The sequence below is a fragment of the Manis pentadactyla genome, chromosome X (genome assembly GCF_030020395.1).
Source record: "Manis pentadactyla isolate mManPen7 chromosome X, mManPen7.hap1, whole genome shotgun sequence".
Classification (NCBI taxonomy): Eukaryota; Metazoa; Chordata; class Mammalia; order Pholidota; family Manidae; genus Manis; species Manis pentadactyla.
Genome location: NC_080038.1, coordinates 142,591,367 through 142,614,956, shown reverse-complemented (window position 1 = coordinate 142,614,956; position 23,590 = coordinate 142,591,367). Strand labels below are relative to the sequence as shown.

Sequence of the window (23,590 nt, the reverse complement as noted above, 5' to 3'; positions counted from 1 at the left end):
GAAAATTATTTCTTTTTGTAATAGCAAAAAGAAAATGTAATTTTTAAATGAGAAAACCATCACCGAAACAGATTTTACTGCAAATTGTTAATTTCATATGTTATAGGTGAAATACATATTAAACTTCTGATCAAAACTCTGTTGTAAGTTAACACTTGAGAAAGTTATCTTTATATTGCATATAATCCTGGAAATTCACAGACCCATGAGTGTAACTTCTTTCCATTATGATTCATCCAGCATTTTAGTTTCAATCTCTATGATATTTTTTCTTAAAACTTGCATAGCTGGTGATGCCTTTTTGAAATTGATTCTTAATTGCTTGTAACATAATCTTGATTAGCAATTCATGTTCTGTGAAGTATGGCCTAAATAGCCTTCGCTTCTTGAATCGCACACAACTAAGAAGCTGATGAAAATACTGAGAGTTGTTCATACACAATTTTGCATGTGACTTTAAAGTGTCACAGAGTCCTTAACTCCCCTGTATTAGGATATTACAGAGATAATAAGGCAGTTTATGAGGATCACAAGAGTCTCATAAATTTGCTTTACTTTTTTGTAAAGGACGGTGTTAAAGTGGCAGTTTATGCCATTTTGGATGTCCGTTCTAATTTTTTGTTTTAAATAACCATGGCCCTTGCCATAGCTACTATGCCCTCAAATTCTTAAACTAATGGTAGAGAAACACACGGAAAGAAATACTACCTAAAAGATAGTGTGCTGTGGGATTGTGAGGAATAATTGATGAGGACTGGAGGACTGAAGGAAGACGTCAGACAAGAGGTGGCCTTGGAACCCGGCTTTTTGAAGAGTGAAAAGAATTTTGATGGGAAAAATAGGAAAGTAGGGAATGCCATTCTGAAGGAACAGCTGGTAGGAAGGTACAAAATGTTACAAGTTCACAATGTGGAGTATGGGAAGTTATTTGTGGTGAATTAAAATACTGGGTGTTCAGAGTTGTGTATTTGGAGATAAAGCTCAGAAGGATAATTTGGGGAAATACCATGGAGCGGTGGGGCGGTGACTAGGGGAGCGGCATTCGTTTTTTTTCTTAATTATGTAATTCCTTCTGAATTTTAGTTTTAAAAGTGGAAAGGTGGAGAGCGACGTAAGTACTAGAAAGATGAATAAAAATAAGTAGAATAATTAAAAAACAGGACAAAAGTATAAAGTTTTCAACAATGACTTTCACACAGGGGCATAGTGTAAATAACTGGCTCTATCAGGGTGAGGTTTTAATTTACAGAAAACCACAGAGTTGAATTTCCTGATTACAGGTTGCTAGTAAAATAACAACTAATAGGAAGCTATGTAGTCCACCAGTAGGATATTTATGCTTTTACTTTGGTATCAGAATTTAAATGAGAGGTTTATTTTTTTTTAAGAAATTGCAGGTATATCTTTATATAAATTCCTATACTACTCTGTCCCCATCCTTGGAATTCCGCTTACCCCAAAGATTCATTTAATTTCTAGTTTTTTATGACAGATTAAATTTTGTGTTTTAAATAGTTTTTACTCTAGCTGAACTTTTTCAGATGCTGGCACGTTTAATAAGAGAGAGAATACATCCACAGTGGGTGGTTTTGGAGTTGGAAAGAGTTTTGGAAACAGAGGTAACCTGCTTGTGATATCTTACAATCAAAACTTGAGCGACCCCATGTTTCCTGAGTTTATATTTCCCTTTAAATATACATAGAAAGTATGTGCCTTTTCCAAGAATTTATGGGGATCACAAGGGAATGCTTCCACTTTCCTAGTCAGTCAAGTGCAGCCATTTATGCTGCTTTGGGTGTGTCTGCTATTCCATTTAGTTTTTTCTCTTCTTTTAAATAGCCACATTATTTGCTGAAACACCTCTTCAAATTGATTTATGCCACAGGTGAACCCCAGTTTTCTTCTGTACTCAAGATCCTCTCTTCCCTCCCCAACAGGAGATCCATCTTATATTTCCGAAGATGAATTTGAGTCTCCTTCTTAGTTGCACAAAGAACAAGTAGAGTCTTTGAAATTACGTTTTTTCCCTTAAAAATTAACTGTAGATCAGAACTTAGGCAGAGACCAACAGTGTGTATGTAAGTGGAAGACTTTCCTAAGCATTTTGGCAAACTGTCACTTGGCTACTTTGGGGAGGGTAGAATGGACAGAAAGGGGCAATTGTAGAGGACAGAATGTAATCCTTTTCTGAACCATCTTCAAAGATTGCAGATATTTAAATGAAGTAACTCAAAACTTAGTTTTTGTGATAATACGCTTTCTGTACAAATTATCTTTATTTTGAAATTATATATTGGCTCAAGGAAAAGCTTTTTTGTCATCCAATCATATATTGAGGTAATAATATACTTATTTTTATATCCTAATTGTGTTCTAAGTTTCTATGGAGTTTTATGTTAGAAGGGATGTTAGATTTTTTTGAACCTGAAATGTTAAGTGACTTTATGTATACATTTTACATACAAATTTAACAGCTGTCAAACTGTAATTCATTAGTCTCTGTATTATATAAGGGATAATTTAATATCTTTAATATTTTATAATTTAGGTTAAGTAATGATTGACAGGCATCCTATATTAACAATTAATTTTAAGATATATTACTCCCTGGTTGCCTTTTTAATAAAGATCATTTTATTGAGTAAGATTCAGCATTTACAAATATTATGAAATATTACTGATAGATGCTTTTAAACTTAATTTTAGGGGTATGTCTATATGCTAGAGAGATGAATAAATCTATACATAGGTTTTTATTAAATTAGAAATTTGAAAGCACAGCTTGACAGAAGATTTTTAAAATATTTTGTAAACAAAAAAGTTGCAAGAATTTCCTTATTTCTGAGAAGAGAAAATTTATTAAATATTGGATTATAATTTAATGACGAGATAATTAGTTTATAAAATTTTTTAATTATCTGATATTTTGAATAGAAAGTACATACTGGTTATACTGACATTGACATATTCCTCTGTTTTGCCCCCACACATACCGAAGAATATATATGACATTTGAGGTCATATAACGTTGGCTGACATTTTAACCTTAACACAAGGCAGAAATTGTAATACAACCTCTATACGTTCTCATTCAGTACTGATACAACTTGTATGTGGTTTATGTTATTTCAAGGGGATAACTGGTAGTCCCTATAAGTTTTTGTTTTTTAAACTACACAGGTATAGGAAATAGTTGTTTTCAGAAATTTTCAAGTCTGAGTTTATATTTTGTATAGGCTTCTCCAATAACGAATTTGAAGAAGCTGATCGTTCTGCTTTCTGGAGAGGTAAGTTCAGTGTTTTTTGTAATGACTTTTAAAATTTAATGTCCAGAGAACCCTAAAGAAAAACTGAGGTTATCTCCGTCCATTCCAATTCCTTTTTTTCCTTTACACTCTCATGAAGGTTTCACATGAGAAAAGAATGTGGTTACTGCATTTACCCATGTTACCAAGTCCCCACCCAGACCCCAGTGCAGTCACTGTCCATCAGTGTAGTGAGATGCCACAGATCCACTATGTTCCTTCTCTGTGCTTTGTAGCTCTTTTTTAACTAAAAATTTTTTCCATGGAAATAGATTTTCTTATTACAGAAATACATACCAGGCCAATGAATGTATGTATACTAAGCGAATAATCTAAACATCAAACCCGTAGGCAACAGAATACCTTTAAATGTAGAGGTAAAAAGAAATAAAATGATTTGAAAACCTACCCTCCAGATTTAGTCACTGAGAGTCTATTGACTCTGTACAACGATCCCTGAAACCATCTCTTTTCCCAAATGTAGCTTTGCTGAAATCTTCTAGAAAGCTTAAAGTGATTACTGAAAGTTATATTAATAACAATTTTTAAATTTTGTAAAAGTATTCATTTCTTGCAATTACTCTATACTTCTAAAATCAATATCTCTCGTGGTGGGTTCTAGGAATTTATTTTTAACCAACTTTCCAGATAATTCTTAAGCAGTCTTCAGTGTAGTGATTCTTACACCATTAGTTAGAAAACCTGGTAATGTTACCTGATAATGTCATTAAAAACAGAAAAGCCAGGATGTCCCCAAATTCTTCCATTAGGATGAATGGGGAAAAGTTTGCATAGTTTAAAAAACTACTAATGCTTCAGGTTTATGAAGAAAGGCAAATTTTAGAAATAATGGCATTATAAAATCATGTGGTTTGTGGACCGTATTTAAGAACCATTTGACTACTTAGTAGTATAGATACTTCTGAAACTATTTTTAGTGAAACTGAAATTTATGAAATTATTAATTTTTGTTGGAGTTTAGATTTGGCAAATAGTGGGTTCCCAGTTCAACACTTAACATTTAGATATATTAGTTAATTTGAATAGGGTGTTGATTGGATAATGTCTATATTTCTGCTGCTAAATTATTTCAAGAATTTAAAAATTCATATTTTAACTTAGGAAAATATTAATTTTTCTTACCAGTCCATCTTGTGAAAGTGCTATTCTTTAGATATTACATTTTTAAAGTTAATTATTTAGGTAATATTCACATGTTAAGTTTTTATTCGAGTCTAATGATGGCAGTGAAGATAATCAAACACAGAACAGAGGGTTTTCCAGGAGAGGAGAGGCAGTAAGGGCCATGTTTTTAAACAATTTGTACTTAAAACAGAGATACTAAAACTGACAACTGATTTTGGAAGGTGAAAGAAAAATTGTGGTGGTGAAAACGTTTGAGGAAAAATATTTGGCTTATGTTTCATGCCGTTAATACGTGAGTGAAGTTCAGTTGGTATCCCTTCTTCCACTCTCTAACGTCACTGGATTTTTTTTTCTAAAATCTCCAGTCTGTGCTATGTAGTACAGAAGAGAACTGTGTGAATCTTGGTGTCAGTCACCAAACACATGAACTGGGATGTTTTTGTCTCTCTGACTAGGGTCATAGGCAGTGTCGGGGAGGGAAGAAATTGCTTGTTGTTTTCTGTTCAAGTCTAGCAGTAGTCTACCATACTCTGCTAATCCTGTCTCTAATGAAGGTGAGGTGAGATGGTACAAAAATTATCATGCCTAATTATTGATAATCTATGGGCCACTGTGGAAAATAATAAAACCCACAAAAATCATACTGAACTTAAAAAATTGCTACAGATGTACAAATCTGCTTACGATAAGAGAGTTTATTGTTTGGAACTGTATGGTAATGAGATACATCAGTGTTTCTGCTGCACGTTGGGGATATACTTTTCCTTTGCTCATTAGCTGGTTAGCTCATTGAATAGCAGGTCCCCCATCCCTCCGGTGAAGCTGGGACTTGCTGTGAATTTCAGTGTAGCCTTCTTAGGGCTGTAAGGTGACGAGGACTTTGGTGGTGAAAGAGGAATGGCCTTCATCTCATAAACCGAGCCTTTATATGATAATGTCAGGGAGCCATGTAATGATGGGGAGGAACTTAGCTGAGGAAAAGCAGATTCCTCTGTTAACATTGCATGTTCCCCCCTTAACAAGCAATTTTTGGCACTTAGTGTTCCTCAGACATTGCTCTTATTTTGAAAGTTTTGGTTTCCTGCAGAACAACAAATACCTTCCTTGCTGTTATATTTTTAAACTAAATTTAATTCAAATTTGAGGTAGTCAAAAGCCAGTTGCAGCTCTGTGTGCTTGATCCTGGCTTATTGAGTAAGGTAGGATGACTAGCAGAGAAACAGTCATTTTTAGGGTATCCCTGATTGCTGTTCTCTGCATTGTATACATTTGCACAGAGTGGTCACTCAGTAAATATGTGTATCATATATATCTAAGTTTGCATTGAAGTCTGACATGATATAGTACTGGAAAGGAACATATATCAAATCTATAGCTATGGCTTTTCACTTACTGAACTTGTGTTCAGTAGGTTGACAAGCTTCCAGATCAAGAAATAGAAATTACTAGCACCTGAGAAGTCCCTTTCATGTTATTTTCACTAACTTGTCCCCACCTCCATGGTTAACCTCTATTCTGACTTCTAGAAGCATAGATTAATTTCATCTATTTTTGTATGTTATATAACTAGAATCATATAATACATACTCATGTCTGGCTTTTGCTTAATGTATTTGTGAGATTTGTTGATTTTTGGTTGCAGTTGGAGATCATCATTATTGTCATATAGTGTTCTTTTATTCTGTTCTAATGATGGTTATTTGGTTTCTTTCAGTTATGGGCTATTTAAGAATTGCTGGTCCGGATATTCTAGTACATTACCTTGCTGACACTGGTATGTATTCAGATGTAGAATTGTGTAGTCATAGTTTTGTATATTTTTGGCATTAATAGCTGTTGTAAAATATTTTCAAAGTAGATATACTAAGGTACACTCCCACATTTGCACCAATACTTGGCATTTTCTTTTTCTTCAGTTTTAAGTTGCTGAGTATGTGATAGTGTATCCCATTACGGTTTCAATTTGCACTTCCTTGATGGACTAATGAAATGCGCAGTGTTTCATATATTTATTGGCCATCTGGACATCATCTTTTTTGTAGTGCCTAGTCAAATCTTTTGTCCACTCTTCTGTTGGATGTCTGTAGAGAAAATGGAAGTTCCATGGCCAAGATTCTCACCCTGGTCTACGTGCCCACTGTGCATGTAATGCTCTCAGGTGCAATCTTGCACACGTGTGGGCAATAAGTTAGTACTGACTCTATATAAAGAGCTCCACCTAGTGCTCTGGGGCTGCAAGGTGGTGGCGAGGCGCAGAGGCAGAGAGCAGCCTGCTGCCTGCAGACTTGTCCTGAGGCAGATGGGATTCTAGCGCTTGACCTGCCACCATGAGAATAAAGCTGGGTATGAACCTTTTTACCCCAAGAACTTTCCATTGTCATTTCTGGGTCTTACTGAATCCAGAGTGAACTTGCCCAGGGCTGAAACCCTAAGGTGAGATAATGTCTATTTTTACCTTTCATTTATAAATAATTTTAAACTTACAGAAAAGTGGAAAGAATAGTACAGACAGTTCCTGTGTGACATTTGTATTGGAAGTCTTTTAATGAATAAAAATTACTCATTTTAATCAGTCTCAGTTTACTAGTTTATGTTTTATGGTTAGTACTCTTTTTCATTTTTTTGATGGGGGTAATGATCCTGTGCAAGAAACACTGTTTCCTCTGAAGACTTGAAGATACTCTGTTTTCTTTTTAAAACTTGGCTTTAGGTTTCCACATTCAGATCATAATTCACCTGGAATTTATTTTTGTGTATGGTATAAGTTAGGGATTAAGGTATGTCTTTTTCTTCATAAGAATGTCCAGTTTCATCTGTATCTTATTGAAATGATTGTCCCTTCTACTCTACACTATAAGGCTCCGTTTATCCTAAATTAGGTGGTAGTATATATGCGAAAGTGTTTTTGGACTCAGTTCCATTCCATTGGTAAGTTTTTCTAGTTTTGCACCATTGCCAGATAGTCTAATTAGTACAGTTTCTTAATAGGTCCTGGAATCTGGTAGTGTACGTCTTCCAAGTTAGTTGTTTTTCAGATTTTGTGGGTTATCCTTAGTCCTTTGCATTTTCATGTGATATTTTGGAATCAGTTTATCAGTTTCCAAAAGAAAAGCCTAATGGGATTTTTATTTGAATTGCATTTAATCTGTAGATTAATTTGAGGAGAATGAGCATGCTTACACTATTGAGTCTTCAGTCCATGAATATCCCTATTTATTTAGGTCTTTAATTTTTCCTAGCTATGTTTTATGGTTTTCACTAGAGTCCTTATACTTTCTATACTTGAGTATTTGACATTTTGTGATGCATATTTTTTTCATTGAGCTCATACATCATATAACAAATGTCACCATTTTAAAGTTTATAATACTTCAGTGGTTTCAAATATACTGATTCTGTTGTATGTCTATCACCTCTGTCTAATTCCAGAACATTTTCCTTTCTCCAAAAAGAAACCCTGTGCCTATCAGCAGTTAGTCACCTCTCACCCCTCACCTCAACATTTGGCAACCACTAGTCTACTATAGCTATGGGTTTGCCAGTTCTGGACATTTCGTATGTATGTGACTTATATAATATGCAGTCTTGTGTCTTACTTTCACTTAGCATGATGTCTTCAATGTTTGTCCTTGTTGTAACGTGATAGTACTTAATTCTATCTTATGGCTGAATAACATTCCATTTTGTAGGCATACCATACTCTGTTTATTCATCAGCTGACAGACATTACATGTTTTCTGCTTTTGGCCTATATGACTAATACAGCTATAAACATTTGTGTACAAGTTTTGTGTGAACATATGTTATTTTTCTAGAGGATTATATATTTAGGAGTGGGACTGCCAAATTGTTTTCCACAATAGTTGAACCAATTTACATTTCCATCCACAATGTATAAAGGTCCCAATTTTTCCACATCTCCAGCAATACTTGTTATTTTCTCTCTGATTTTAGCCATCCTAGTGAGTGTAAAGTGGCATCTCGTTGTGGTTTTCAATTGCACTTCTGGATGACTATAATGTTGAACAGCTTTTCATGTGTGTATTGGATATTTGCATATTTGCTTTGGAGAACTGTCTATTCAGATCCTTTGCCCATTTAAATGAATTATTTGCCTTTTTATTATTGTAAGAATTCTTTATGTCCTCTTGATACATGTGGCATCAGGTACATGATTCACAAATATTTTCTGTTGTCTTTGCACTTTCTTGATGGTGTCCTTTGAAGCACAAGTTTTAAATTTTGATGCAATCCAACTTACCCATTTTTTTCTTTTGTTGCTTGTACTTTTGGTGTCATATCTATAAAACCTTTGCATTTTCCAAAGTCATTGCAAATTTCCACCTATGTTTCCTTCCAAGAATTATATAGTTTTTGCTCTTCTGTTTAAACCCTTAGTCCATTTTGAGTTCAGTTTTGTAAATGGAATGAGGTTGTGGTCCAACTTAATTCTTTTGCACATGGTTATCTAGTTGTCCCATCACCATTTGTTCTTGTTTTATATTGACGTGTGTTGGTGTAGATCTCAACATTTATCTTACTTGGAATTTAAGTTTCTTGGATGTGTAGATTAATATTTTTCATCAAATTAGGGAAATTTTCTGCTTTCTTATCTTATTGTGGTAAAATAACTATGATATAAAGTTTGCCATTTTAACTGTATCATTCAGTGGCATTAAGTATAGTTGACCCTTGAATAACATGGGTTTCAACTGTGCAGGTCCACTTACAGAAAAAATTTTTCAATAAATGAATTGGAAAATTCTTTTTGAAATTTGTGACAATTTGAAAAAACATTTTTTTCTCTAGCCTTATTGTGAAGATACAGAATATATTATATATAACATTCAACATAAGTGTTGTTATGTTATTGGTAAGGTTTCTGGTCAGTAGTATGCTATTACTAGTTAAGTTTTTGGGGAGTCAAAAGTTATACATGGATTTTCAACTGCATGGGAGAGTTGGTATCCCTTCCCTAATACATTACATTGCTGTGGTCAGCACTGTCTATTTCCAAAATGTTTCAGCACCCAAGCAGAAACCTGTATCCATTATGTGGTATACCTTCTTCCTCTCAGTTCCTGGTAACTTCTGTTCATTGGCCTCTCTGAATCTGTCTATTCTAGATATTTTGTATATATGGACTCACACAATAATTGCCCTTTTGTGTCTGGCTTAATTCACTCAGCATAACATTTTCAATGTTCATTCATGTTGTAGTACATATCAGAACTACATTCCCTTTTATGGCTGAATAATTGCCCTGTGTGTGTGTGTGTGTGTGTGTGTGTATACACCACATTTTATCCATTTATTTTTTATGTACACTTGAGTGTTCTTATTCCTTTTGGCTATTAACGCTTCTATGAATATTCATATACAATTATCTGTTCGAGTCCCTGTTTTTGCTTCTTTGGGTATATGCCTAGAAGTGGAATTTCCAGGGGATGGGATTGGGGTATGTTAAAATATGCCACAGACTTCACTGTTCTTACTGACACTTAGTCTTTAAAAAAAAATTCTCTGGGTTGCTGCAAATCTGACTGATTTTCAGAGTTGGAAAATGTTAATTCTGACAGGTTTTGTACAATTTTGGTGTAGCAGATCTTGGAGATCCTTACTCTGCCATTTTGGTGATGTCAGTGATCCGTATCATAAAAATATTTTCATTTTGTATATCGAAGTTACAGTGACCTCACTAAGTTTGTGGTAAGTACTTTAAATGGAACAAAGATGTTCATGTTTCTTTTACACAAAGTTTAAATGAGTTATAAACTCATTCCTTCCTGTAGATTGTTACTGGACCTCTAAGGAACTGTGGGAGGTTATCAACTTTCCCTTATGAAATGCAGAATATACCTCATGGAAGGACTCAGTCTCCTTTAAAAATATGTAAATGTTATTTTGTGAGAGGTGACATTTAAAGTGGTGAAGTTTGAAATTTCAAGGACTCAGAATATTCTATTACCTTTATATTACTATCCAGGCATAAGAGCAACATTTTGTCATATTAATTCAAAAATAGGAAAAAATTTAGAGAATTGTTAGAAGACCCATCCTCCTTTATATTTTGCATCTTCCCCTTCCCAGAGGTAACTTCTTTTGACCTTAGTGGATATACTTCATATTTTTATTAAGTTTAATATCATATCTATCCTTTTGTGACTTTTGTTCAACATTTTTTTTAAGATTTATATATTGAAAGTATAAGTCTAGTTCATTCATTTTAATTTCTGTGGTGTTTCATACTTTAACTCATTTATTTAACAAAAATCATTACTTTTGAGACCATGTAGGATACATGGAGTTTCTGCTCCTACCTTCAAATCAGAAGATCATGCACACTTTTGATTCATGCATGTTCTTTTCACTTATAATTATTAGTCTTCTTCTATCACTTGGAATTGACATGAACTATGGGAAAAGAAGACTGTTCATTTAAATGTTTGAGTTTCTCCTGTGTATGGAGTCATTAAGCTAGATAGTAGAGATACTGAAGCATTGTATATAGTCATTGGCTCAGCAGAGAAGGTAGATGTGAAAAGGAACCAAATTGAACTTATAGAGGAGAGTAATTGAAAACATACTGGAATTAAACAGATTAAACACAGATGAAAAGAATAAATTAAAGCTAGATTTGATGAAATTTCTCTAATTCTGACGTGGAAAACATGAAAGCCTTTAACAAATATGAAATGAAAGATAGAAAACATCTGTCTAAATATTTCATGAGGAGAGAACAGAGAAAATAGGAAAGGAGGGGAAAGGAAACTATTCAAAGAGAATAGATGGGACTTTTCCAGAGTTAAAGAGAGAAGAGTCCTGAGCAAATGAAATAAAAACAAATACATACCCTTATGCATACATTGAAATTACAATATTACAAAGACAAAAATAAATCTTTAAAACTACCAGAGCAAAAAGATCCACGTGTAAAAGAACAATAGGTTGATAGCAGACCTCTTTTTTCAGAAAGGTAGAGATCAGAATATAGTAAAATTTAGAATACTGAGGGAGAATAGTTCTGAACCCACATTGCTTCATTCAGATAATTTGGGTGTCACAAATAATACCATTCAGATGAGGATGGTGTGTATTTGTGTGTATATGTATATATTAGAAGAAACTGAATGCAGGAAGGAGTAGGAAGCAGTGATGAGCCAAAAATGAGTGCAGATTTTAAAACTGGTAAACATAATGGTAAATCTAAGTATTGAGTATAAAAACTAGTAATAATGATGATGGTTAATTTAAAGGTTTTAGAAACAAGAACTAAAATACTAGCAAGTGAAAAGATTTAATGAAGTTTTTGCCAGCTCAGTAGGAAGGAGAATAGATTGAAACTAACATAAAGAGTTCTTAAATATTATAAAATCGAAGGGCAATAAGTAAAAGGATAAAAGTATAACAGGTGGAGGGAATACAGTAGGATAGGGTTTGAAGGAAGGGGACTAATTTGAAAATAATGTAAATATTTCATAAATATTCATGGTGAACTTGAAGGATATAACTAAAAGCATTAAAAGTAGCATTTGGGGGAATATAATAAAAGAACAAAGGAAAACCAAAAGCACTGAGAAAATTCAGTAAGGAGAAATGTAAAATAAGATGGTAGAAATACAAAAAACTATCAGTAATGATACGATATTTACAGTAAACATTTCAATGCAAGTTGAAAAGAAAAAATGTCAGTCCAATATTAAACAAAAGTGGAATAGAAGTAGACAAAATAGACTCTACGGAGACATATTAGAGATAAATAATTAATAATAAAAGGCATATTCACTGGGAAGATACTACAGTTCTGAACATTTGAGTCTAATATGTTCTTTAAATATATAAAGCAAAAACAGACATAAGCTAAAATATACAAATCCTAGTTAAACCATTAATCCTAGGCTTAAACCATTTTCCTCTTAGATACTGAGAGACTGAGCAGATCCAAAATGAGTGAACTATAGAAGATTTGAATAACAGTTACTAAGCTTGATTTCGTATTTCTGTTTGGAATAATTAATATGCCCCCATTTTATAAGTTACTCTTTTCCATTATATGGAAAATATAATTTGGCCATCTGTTAGAGCCAAAAGGAAGTCCCAAAATAGACCATAAAATTTATGTCATAGACATGTCCTATTGTTAAAGTACAGTAGAAGTCAAAATCAATAACAGAAAGTCCAACCTGACTCTCTCAATTTATGAATAACAATTCAAATGGGAATAATGAAATATTTAGAACTGAATGACAGTAAAAACACATCAAAACTTAAGGGACACAGCTAAAACAGCTAGCTTTTCAGGGAAATTCATAATCTTAAATGCATCCATGTAAGAAATTAGTTAAGTATTCAGTTTCATTAATTTAAAAAGGAGGAAAATGGAGAGGGGCTTAAAGATGGTGGCATGAGAAGTGAGACAGAAACCTCCTCCCAAGTATAACAATGAAGCAAAACTGAAGAAACAAAGTAGCAGTAGACTCAGGGACTCCAAGAAGGAACTAGTGGTTACCAAAGGGGAGGGGTGTGGGAGGGCGGGTGGGGAGGGAGGGAGAAAGGGATTGAAGGGTATTATGTTTAGTACACATGGTGTGGGGGATCACAGGGAGAACAGTGTAGCACAGAGAAGGCACATAGTGAATCTGTGGCATCTTGCTGCACTGATGGACAGTGGCTGCATTGGGGTATGGGTGGGGACTTGATAATATGGGTAAATGTAGTAACCACATTGTTTTTTCATGTGAAACCTTCATGAGAGTGTATATCAATAATACCTTAATAAAAAATAAAAAAATAATAATAATAAACAAGACAAAACAACAACAACAAAAGGAAACCTCCTCCCCAAACCACATATAGTATGAAAATATAGCAAATACAACTAATCATGAAAGAGCAACAGGAAAGAAGGCTACAACAGACTGCCTACATCTGGGGAAAACAGAAGACCTCATGGAAAAGGGTAAAAGTAGCAAAGCCACGATGCAGTGGGACCCAAAGCCCTTCGCCCACCCCAGCTCACAGGCGGGAGGAAGAGAAACGGAGCAGGTAGGGGGATGGAGACCTAGGACTGCTGATAATCCAGCCCTGGAGATCTGCTCTGGGAGCACGAACCTACATTACAAGGTGCTCTGAAGATTAGTGGGGTTGGAAAGCTAAGGAAGGCAGAACATGCAGAGTAATGAGATTTCAGTCACTTGTGAAAAACAGGTACCCACAACTGGCCGCCCTGGGACAAAAGAAAGGTGGGCACTCTGAGAGACTTCCTAACAGTGAAGAGAGCTGCTAAAGGGGCAAGGATTGCACATCAATCTCTTGCTGCTCAGGAGAAAGGACCAGTGGAAAAAATTGTCCCAGTGCACTGAGCACAGCAGGTTGGGAACTTTTGGGAGCTTCAGACACTCTGTCCCCCTGGCTGGCAATGCAGCCCTGCAGCCACCCATCGTGATAAGCAGCCTGCTGCTCCTTCCGACCAGCACCATACGCAAACCTGTTGCCCCCACCATTGCGCCAGGCCAGCCAGAGGGTGGCCCTGCCTAGGGCAGCTAGAGGGGAGCAGCATAGAGGCTGCTCCCTGCATACTCGGCCCACTGGCCCTGCCAGTGGAAATGGGCACTGCAGCCGGGAAGCAGGAAAGAGCTCTTTCCTCCTGGCAGGCACCAGCGCTGCTCACCTGCAACCCCCGCCATAGCTCCAGGGGCTGAACAGCTCCAGAGAGTAGAGCTTCTGGTCACTAGAGGGCACCATCTACACAAAGTTATTATTCCATATTATTCATTACAAATATGAAATGTCAAAAGAACCTGGTACAAACCAGAATCCCACAAACACCAGAAAGAGGGCCTAATGAAACTGAAATCACCAATCTTGATAAAGATTTCAAAATAAAAATCAAACATGTTCATGGAGCTACAGAAAAATATTGAAGACCTCAGGGAGGACTTCAAGAAACTTTAAAAAATAGAGTATCTGAAATGAAACATACCATGGAGGGATTTAAAAGCAGATTAGATAAGGTAGAAGAGATGGTCAATAAAATAGAAATTAGAGAACAGGAATACAAAGAAGCTGAGGCAGAGGGAAAAAAGGATCTCTAGGAATGAAATAATACTGAGAACTCTGTGACCAATCCAAACGGAACAAATATGCATTATAAGGGTACCAGAAGAAGATAGAGAAAAAGAGATAGAAAGTGTATTTGAAGAAATAATTGCTGAAAACGTCCCCAGTCTGGCAAAGGAAATAGTCTCTCAGGCCATGGAGGTACACAGATCTCCCAACACAGGGGACCCAAGGAAGACAACACCAAGACATAATAATTAAAGTGGCAAAGGTCAAGGATAAGGACAGACTACTAAAAACAGCCAGAGAGAGAAAAAAGGCCACCTGCAAAGGAAAACCCATCAGGCTATCATAAGACTTCCCAGCAGAAACCTTACAGGCTAGAAGGGAGTGGCATGATATATTCAATACAGTGAAACAGAAGGACCTCGAACCAAGAATACTCTACCCAGCAAGATTATCATTTAAATTTGAAGGAGGGATTAAACAATTCCCAGAAAAGCAAAAGTTGAGGGAATTTACCTCTCACAAAACATCTCTACAGTGTATTTTAAAGGGACTGCTATAGATTGAAGTGCTCCTAAGGCTAAATAGCTGTCAGCAGAGAAAATAAGACCACAGTAAAGGAAGTAGGCCAATTAATTCCTAACCAAATGCAAAACTCAGCTACCCACAAAGTCAAGGTATACAGAAAGAGTACAGAATATGACAGCTAATATATAAAGAGTGTAGGAGAAAGAAAAAGAAGGGAGGACAAAAAAACCCTTTGGATTGTGTTTGAAATAGCATACTAAGTTAAGTTAGGCTGTTAGATAGTAAAGAAGCGGCCCTTGAACGTTTGGTAGCCACAGATCTAAAGCCTGCAAAGGCAATAGGTACATATCTATCAATAATCATCCTAAATGTAAATGTACTGAATGGACCAGTCAAAAGACATACAGTTACAGAATGGATAAAAAAAGCAAGACCCATCCATATGCTGCCTACAAGAGACTCACTTCAAACCCAAAGACACACAGACTTAAAGTGAAGTGATGGAAAAAAATACCTCATGCAAATAATATGGAGAAAAAAGCAGGTATTGCAGTACTTGTATCAGACAAAATAGACTTGAAAACAAAGAAAGTAACAAGACAAAGAAGGACATTACATAATGATAAAGGGGTCAGTCCAACAAGATATAACCATTATAAATATCTATGCAGCCAACACAGGAGCACCTACATATGTGAAACAAATGCTAACAGAATGAAAGGGGTAAATAGAAAGCAATGCATTCATTTTCGGAGACTTCAACACACCACTCACTCCAAAGAACATATCAAACAGGAAGAAATTAAGTTGACAGAGGTACTGAACAACACATTGGAACAGATGGACCTAGCAGACATCTACAGAACACTCAAAACAAAAGCAGTAGAATACACATTCTTCTCAAGTGCATGTGGAACCTTTTCAAGAATAGATCATATACTAGGCCACAAAAAGAGCATCAGTAAATTTTAAAAAATTGAAATTGTACCAACCAGCTACTCAGATCACAAAGGTATGAAACTAGAAGTAAATTATGCAAAGAAAACAAAAAAGCCCACAGAAACATGGAGGCTTAACCACATGCTCCTAAATAATCAATGGATCAATAACCAAATTAAAACAGATCGAGCAATATATGGAAACAAAGGAAAACAGTAAATCAATCCCACAAAATCTGTGGGATGCAGTGAAGGCCATACTATGAGGGAAGTATATTGTAATGCATACTTACCTCAAGAAAGAACAGTCCAAAATGAACAGTCTAAATTGACAATAAATGAATCTAGAGAAAGAAGAACAAATGAGGCTGAAAGTCAGTACAAGGAGAGACATAAGAACGATCAAAGCAGAAATAAATAAAATTGAGAAGAATAAAAGAGAAAGGATCAATGAAAGCAGGAGCTGGTTCTTCGAGAAAATAAACAAAATAGATAAACCCTTGGCCAGACTTATCAAGAAAAAAAGAGCATCTACACACATAAACAGAATCAGAAATGAGAAAGGAAAAATCACTATGGACACCACAGAATACAAAGAATTATTAGAGAATATTATGAATAATTGTATGCTAAAAAATTGAATGACCTAGCAGAAATGGACAACTTTATGGAAAAATACAACCTTGCAAGACTGACCCAGGAAGAAACAGAAAATCTGAAAGGATCAATTACCAGTAACAAAATTGAATCGGTAATCAAAATCTAGCTAAGAAGAATTTCCTTGAACCAGATGGCTTCACTGCTGAATTTTATCAAACATGTAGTGAAGACCTAATACCCATCCTCCTTCAAGTTTACCAAAAAGTAGAAGAGGTGGGAATACTTCCAAACTCTTTCTATGAGGCCAGCATCACTCTTAAGACCAAAACCAAGCAAAGACACTACAGAAAAAGAAAATTAAAGACCAATATCCCTGATGAACATAGATGCAGAAATGCTCAACAAAATATTAGCAAACTGAATTCAAAAATCCATCATGATCAAGTAGGATTTATTCCAGGGATGCAAGGGTGGTACAATATTAGAAAACCCATCAACATCATACACCACATCAACAAAAAGGACAAAAACCACATGATCATCTCCATAGATGCTGAAAAAGCATTAGACAAAATTCAACATGCAATCACGATAAAAAATCTCAACAAAATGGGTATAGAGGGCAAGTACCTCAACATAATAAAGACTGTATATGAAAAACCCACCACCAACATACCTAACAGTGAGCAGCTGAAAGCTTTTCCTTGAAGATCAGGAAGACAAGGATGGCCACTCTTTCCACTTTTATTTAACATAGTACTGGAGGTCCTAGCCATAGCAATCAGACAGCACAAAGAAATTAAAGGCATGCAGATTGATAAGGAGGAGGTTAAACTATCATTGTTTGCAGATGACATGGCATTGTACATAGAAAACCTGAAGAATCCACCCCAAAACTGCTAGAACTAATAGCTGAATTCAGCAAAGTTGTAGGATACAAAATTAATACACGTAAGTCTGTTGCGTTCCTATATACTAATCATGAATTAGCAGAAAGAAATCAGGAAAACAATTCCACTCACAATTGCATCCAAAAGAATAAAATACCTAGGAATAAACCTAACCAAGGAAGTGAAAGGCCTATACCCTGAAGACACTCAAGAGAAAGAAGACACCAATAAATGGAAATCCATCCCATGCTCATAGATAGGAAAAAGTAATATTGTCAAAATGGCCATCCTTCCTAAAGCAATGTACAGATTCAATGTAATCCCTATCAAAATAACAATGGTGTTCTTTTAGTGAACTAGGACAAATAGGTCTAAAATTCATATGGAACCACAAAAGACTCTTTGAATAGCCAAAGGAATCGTGAAGAGAAGGAATAAAGCTGGGGGAATTATGCTCCCTGACTTCAATTAATCCAACCATTGTGGAAAGTAATGTGGAAGTTCCATTTTGACTCAGGAAGTACCGTTTGACTCAGGAATTCCACTCCTAGGAATTTACCTGAAGAAAACAAGATCCCAGATTCAAAAAGTCATATACACCCGTATGTTTATCACAACACTATTTACAATAGCCAAAATGTGGAAGTGTCCATCAGTAGATGAATGGGTAAAAGAGGTGGTACATATACACAATTCAATATTATTCAGCTAGATTGGATTAAAGATGGCTGCATGAGAGGAGAGACAGAGGCTTCCTCCTAAAACTGGATACAATTAGAAAATTTAATTGGCGCAACTAATCCTGAGAGAGCAACAGGAAAGAGGACGGCGCCAGACTGCACACACCTGGAGAAAAGAGCAGACCTCACCAAACAGGGTAACATACCAGAGCTGTGGCTCCGCGGGACCCGAGCCCTTCCCCCACCCCAGCTCACCGGCGGGAGGAAGAGAAATGGAGCACAGAGGGAGTGGAAGGCTTGGGACTGCTGAATACCTAGCTCCAGAGATCTGCTCTGGGAGCACAAACCTACATTTCATGGTGCTTTCATGAGACTCGCCTGACTACCGGGTTGGAAAGTTAATACAGGCAGAGTTCCTGGGGAGACTGGGATGCCGGCCGCTTGTGGAAAGCAGGGATCCATAGCCGGCTGCTCTGGGACAAAAACTTATACCTGTGTGCCCGGCCCACTGGCTCAGGCAATGGAGACAGGCACAGCAGCCCGGAGGCAGGGAACAGCTCTTCCCTCCCCCCAGGCACCAGTAGCACCCCCCTGCGACCCCCGACATTGCTTCAGGGGCTGAGCAGCTCCAGAATAGAGCTTCTGGGCACTAGAGGGCGCCATATGCAAACATGAACCACCAAAGGAACCTTGTCCAGAGTAAAATTACTAATACAACTCCAGAGAAAGATTTAAATGATATGGACCTCGTGACTCTTCCTGAAAGGGAGTTCAAAATAAAAATCATCAACATTCTAATGGAGGTAAGGAAAGACATCCAAGAACTCAGGAATGAATTCAGGTCAGAGATCCAATCATGGCAGAGCACGATGGAGGGTATTAAAAGCAGGTTGGATACGGTGGAGGAGACAGTAAATGAGGCACAGAGAGAAAAAAGGATCTCTAAGAATGAAAGAATATTCAGAGAACTGTGTGACCAATCCAAGTGGAACAATATTCGCATTATAGGGATACCAGAAGAAGAAGAAGAAGAGAGAGAGAAAGGGATAGAAAGTGTCTTTGAGGAGGTAGTTGCTGAAAACTTGCCCAATCTGGGGAACGACACAGTCTCTCAGGCCATGGAGATCCACAGATTTCCCAACACAAGGGACCCGAGGAAGACAACACCAAGACACATAGTAATTAAAATGGGAAAGATCAAGGATATAAGGACAGAGTGCTAAAAGCAGCCAGAGAGAGAAATAAGATCACATGCAAAGGATAGCCCATCAGGCTAACATCAGACTTCTCAGCAGAAACCTTACAGGCCAGAAGGGAGTGGCATGATGTATTTAATGCCATGAAGCAGAAGGGCCTGGAACCAAGATTACTTTATCTGTCAAGATTATCATTTAAATTTGAAGGATGGATTAAACAATTTCCAGATAAGGAAAAGCTGAGAGAATTTACCTCCCACAAACCATCTCTGCAGTCTATTTTGGAGGGAATGCTATAGATGGAAGTGTTCCTAGGGTTGAATAGCTGTCACCAGAGGTAATAAAACCACAGTGAAGAAAGTAGAACAGCTAATTACGAAGCAAATGCAAAATTAAAGTAACTATCCTCAAAGTCAATCAAGGGATAGACAAAAAGTACAGAATGTGATGCCTAATATATAAAGAATGAAGGAGGAAGAAAAGGGAGAAATGGAAAAGAACTTTTAGATTGTGTTTGTAACAGCATACTAAGTGAGTTAAGTTAGACTCTTTGATAGTAAGGAAAGTAACCTGGAACCTTTGGTAACCATGAATCTAAAGCAGGAAATGGCAATAAGTACATACCTATCGATAATCACCCTAAATGTAAATGGACTGAATGCACCAATCAAAGACATAGAGTCACTAAATGGATAAAAAACAAGACCCATCTATATGCTGCTTACAAGAGACTCACCTTAAACCCAAAGACATGCACAGACTAAAAGTCAAGGGACGGAAAAAGATATTTCATGCAAACAATAGGGAGAAAAAAGCAGGTGTTGCAGTACTAGTATCAGACAAAATAGACTTCAATATTATTCAGCTATAAGAAGCAAACAAATCCTACCATTTGCAACAACGTGGATGGAGCTAGAGGGTATTATGCTCAGTGAAATAAGCCAGGCGGAGAAGGACAAGTACCAAATGATTTCACTCATCTGTGGAGTATAAGAACAAAGAAAAACTGAAGGAACAAAACAGCAGCAGACTCACAGACTCCAAGAAGGGGCTAGCTATTACCAAAGGAAGGGGAGGGGAGGGGAGGGTGGGTGTTGAGGGAGGGAGAAGCGAATTGAGGGGCATTATGACTGGCTCACATGATGTTCGGGTGTCATGCGAAGACAGTGTAGCACAGAGAAGACAAGTAGTGATTCTGTGGCATCTTCCTACCCTGATGGACACTGACTGCATTGGGGTGTGTGGAGGACTTGACTATATGGGTGAATATAGTAAACACAGTGATGCTTATGTGAAACCTTCTGAAGAGTGTATATCAATGATACCTTAATAATAAATAAATAAAGGAAGAAAACTCAGAAGCAAGTGAAAATAAGAGACACGAATGGAATAGATATAGTGGAATGTTATTTAGCAGTAACAGTGAATGAAGGACCTTTCACACAAGAACAGAAACAGTTGAATAAAAGAGGCAACTGGAGACTGTTCTGTATGATTCCATCATATAAAGCTAAAACACAAAACAATATGCTGTATAAAAAATGTACATAATTGGTAAAAATAAGAGCAAGGAAGTGAAAACCAATTTAGGATATTGGTTATGTGATGGGGAGGTGCTCAAGGGTTTGGAAGGAACCACGATAGAGCAAAAAGACGACGACTGCAAAAGTGTTGGGAACATTTTAGTTTTAAATTGGGTGGTGGGTCCATGGGTTTTCATTTTGTATTTTAAACTAAAAAAAATATATATATATATATTTAAGTATTTTGTAATCTTAAAAAAAATCGAAAAATAAACTCTTTCTTGAAAAAAGATAAAAACCTGGCAAGGTTTCTTAAAAAATAAGCATACGCAAATAAATAATTTAGAATAAAAATTAGGTATAAATATTGATAAATTATTCCTACATTGAGGGGTGCTCTGTAATGTTTAGGTAAAATATGTGTAAGTATCATGAATCTACTTTGAATTCATTCTGCTTCATTTTATAAACAGGCTTTACTAGTGTATATAATCTAATATCAAGAAACAGCATGTAGAATTTTTGCCTTTATTGATCGATCAGTTTCTTTACATGTAGATTGTTGCAAGTTCATAAACTAAATAATCTCAATAACTTTATTTCCTGCTGGTTGGCTTTTTGGTTTTGAATTGATGTTGTTCCATCCAGATGGGATGAGATTTCACTTGAACTGTTTCACTGTTTCTACTCATTTTTTTTGTATTCAGTTGAATGAAAAATATGTTTATAAAGGAAATCAGACTTTGTGTGTGCATCTCCATGTCTGTGCTTTGAATGAGATGTGTACTATTTTCTAGAGGGAACAAACGTGAGCCTAGATTTATTTAATCCCTCTGTAGGTTGCGGAAATCCTGTTAATGGTGCAGATGTGGCAACTTGCAGTGTTTTACAAGTGACACTTTTTCCTTTTAGTCATTTTTAGTTTTAATTCCCAAAGCAAGCAGTGGGTTTTAAAAATTGTATCCATACGTATTTATGTTAGAAAAGTTGAACATTTATTTTTAGTAACTATCTGTTAATGCTTTAAAATGTTTACCTAAAATCATTGAATTAGGCAAGGCTTAAATTAAATTTGGCCGTCATGTCCCCAAGATTTCCTTGTTGTTCTGTACTATTCTTGTATGTGTGTTTTAATATTACATGCTTTCAAGGTGGAAATGATTCAGAAGCTTCAGGGTCATCCAGAAGAGGTAGTTTCCGAGGTTGCCGTGGAAGATTTGGTCTAGGAAGTCCAAGAAAGTAGATTATTGCAAATGGTGTGCTTCATTTGATAAGAAAGAAATAATAAAAAATGATACCTTTCACGTAAGGCTGTAATGAGGACTATTGAGAATACTTTAACACAGTGGCTAGTACATAATCACCTACATTGTATATATTATTTTTTAGATACATAATGTAATTGCATAGATAATAAGTTGGAATATTATTAGAAGTTTGTGGGACGCAGTTCTTCAATGTTACATACTGTTGTTTTAGAATCTTGATAATGATGGCTGACTTTATAAATAGGTGGCCTTCTCCAAGGCTCTACCCCGCAATATACCTTCCTGTACCAGTATGGCTTTCTACCTTAAATTCCTACAGCCATCATCCCTTGGAGCTTAAGGTATTGTCTTCAGAAGTCACTGTTGGATTGCATGTATCTCTTAAGAGAGGAGGGCAGATCAGAGAGTTTGAAAGCTAAAACTTAATTTATAATAATGATTTAATATATGTGTAGCCGATTGGTGAATTTTCACTTCTAAAAACTAGGGATCTGAAGGGTCACTGTTCGGAACTGGTAAGGTTTGATTTGGCAACAGTGGGAGTGAGGGGTTCGGCTCTGGAGAAAAATGAGTGAGTTGACACAATGTGAAGTTTTTGGGGCAGTAATAGTGCTACCTTTGGGAGGTGATTTAACTTTGGCTTTTGTCATATTTTGACATAGCATTGGGCCTAACGTCTCTTATAAAATAATGTTAATGAAGTAAAAATACTGAGGAAGGAATTTGAAATTGAAGAAAATAATTTGTGGTGAAATTGTTTGTGCAGTACTTAGAAAAATACTCATTGTGACTTCTTTTAATTACACTATTTTACCCTGAATATTTAACTTCAGATACCACAACTTGATTTCTTCTCTTTATTATTTAAAAACTTTGCAAAAGTAACATAATCTAATTTTACTGTTTATGAATCTAGATAGTGAATATGAACAAGATGAGGGGACACAACGCACTGGTGGCCTTTCTGTTTCTAGAAGATCAGCATTAAGTGGTGCAGATGAGAAATTGAATTTATTACTGAATATTAATCATTTGTATATGCTTTTAGCTCTAGGATTAGTAAGCCTAAAATATATTTAAGTATATTAGATTGGCTCCTGATTTTCTCTCCTTTTTGTATCTGTAGGCAAAAACACATGAACAAATTTGCCTCTGTTGCATAATTTGTACACTGTTCTGTTCTTTCTACCAGTTAATTTGGGGTATAAATCATAATTTTAATTGGAGGAAGGAAAAGGAGGTTTGCGCTGGTTTCAAACAAAGGGATTTTGAGGACACAACGAAAAAACAAACAATTGATGAAATGTGTACAAACGTGGATAAAGTGTGATTCATCCAAATAATAGAATATTACTCAGCATTAAAAAGATATGAGCTATCAAGCTGTGAAGAGATATGGAGGAACCTTTATTTCATATTACTAAGTGAAAGAAGCCAATCTGAAAAGGCTA

At 36.0% G+C, this 23,590-nt stretch overlaps 1 protein-coding gene across 1 annotated transcript in view; it reads left to right on the top strand.

Moving 5' to 3' along the window:
• Positions 1 to 23,590, top strand: part of LOC130681895 (ATP-dependent RNA helicase DDX4-like) — a 78,611-nt gene that overhangs the window by 27,183 nt on the left and 27,838 nt on the right. The gene's annotated exons all lie outside the window — the stretch shown is intronic.